General features: G+C 67.2%; 1 protein-coding gene across 1 annotated transcript in view; it reads left to right on the forward strand.

Moving 5' to 3' along the window:
• The window catches only part of EMIHUDRAFT_359436 (hypothetical protein), a 2,411-nt gene that overhangs the window by 875 nt on the left and 529 nt on the right, over positions 1 to 1,007 (forward strand). The window contains exon 3 of the mRNA XM_005759168.1: positions 747 to 801. The gene's annotated coding sequence lies outside the window, so the exon portion shown is untranslated. The remainder of the gene's footprint in view (positions 1 to 746; positions 802 to 1,007) is intronic.

The following is a 1,007-nucleotide window of genomic DNA, read 5'->3' on the forward strand; positions in this document are numbered from 1 at the left end:
CGACTCGAACCGGGAGCCAGTCGACGCACGAACGGAACGCTCGCACATCACCGGATATGTCAACTCGCAGCAGCGAGGCAGCAGCTCATATACAGTGGACTTTACTCAAAGCAGCGCAGAAGCGCTCGCAGAGCGGTGCGCAGCGCCGCGCACGCCACGCCGCGGGCGGTCGGACGAGCGCAGCGTACGTCGGCCGCGAGCCGCGTCGCCAGCCGTCTCGCGAGAGAGCGGCGCCACCACGTGCGCGCAGCAGCCGCCGCGGCAGAGACGAGCCGCGGCGACGTCCGCTAACTGCCATTCGCGGTTTTTTTATGAGCCGTGGGGAGATTCGCTGCCGTCCCTCTTTTGATCGAAGAAACCCTCGCCCGAGCGGCTGCCCGCATCTTTGATTTGCTGTGTGAGTGTTGAGGTGATGCGAGCGCGCGTGCGCGCGGCGCGCGTGCCGTTTTGGGTCTCTTTTATACCAGTGATGAAATATAAACCGACTTTACCACGCGCGCGCACGCGCGCGCCGCGCTCCTCGACTCTCTCGCACCCGCCCCGAGCCACGCCCCTCACGAGATAGGCGGCTGCGACCCTGAGAGTGCGCAGCGGTGCCGCTGGCGTGCTCACCACACCCATCCATCATGCCTGCATCATTCCTGCACGTACTGCCCGGTCTGGTCGGGGCGTGGGGCGAGATCTGGCATGGCGGCGCGCTTGAATTGAGCGCCTTCGATCGTCTCGCGGCGACAGCTCGCAGGCCGGGCGGCCAGAAACTGTGCCGCTCAGCCATCCGCCGAAGCGAGCGCGCCGCCCTGCCAGATCTCGCCCCACGCCCCGACCAGACCGGGCAGTACGTGCAGGAATGATGCAGGCATGATGGATGGGTGTGGTGAGCACGCCAGCGGCACCGCTGCGCACTCTCAGGGTCGCAGCCGCCTATCTCGTGAGGGGCGTGGCTCGGGGCGGGTGCGAGAGAGTCGAGGAGCGCGGCGCGCGCGTGCGCGCGCGTGGTAAAGTCGGTT

Source organism: Emiliania huxleyi, assembly GCF_000372725.1.
Source record: "Emiliania huxleyi CCMP1516 unplaced genomic scaffold EMIHUscaffold_81, whole genome shotgun sequence".
Taxonomy (NCBI): domain Eukaryota; phylum Haptophyta; order Isochrysidales; family Noelaerhabdaceae; genus Emiliania; species Emiliania huxleyi.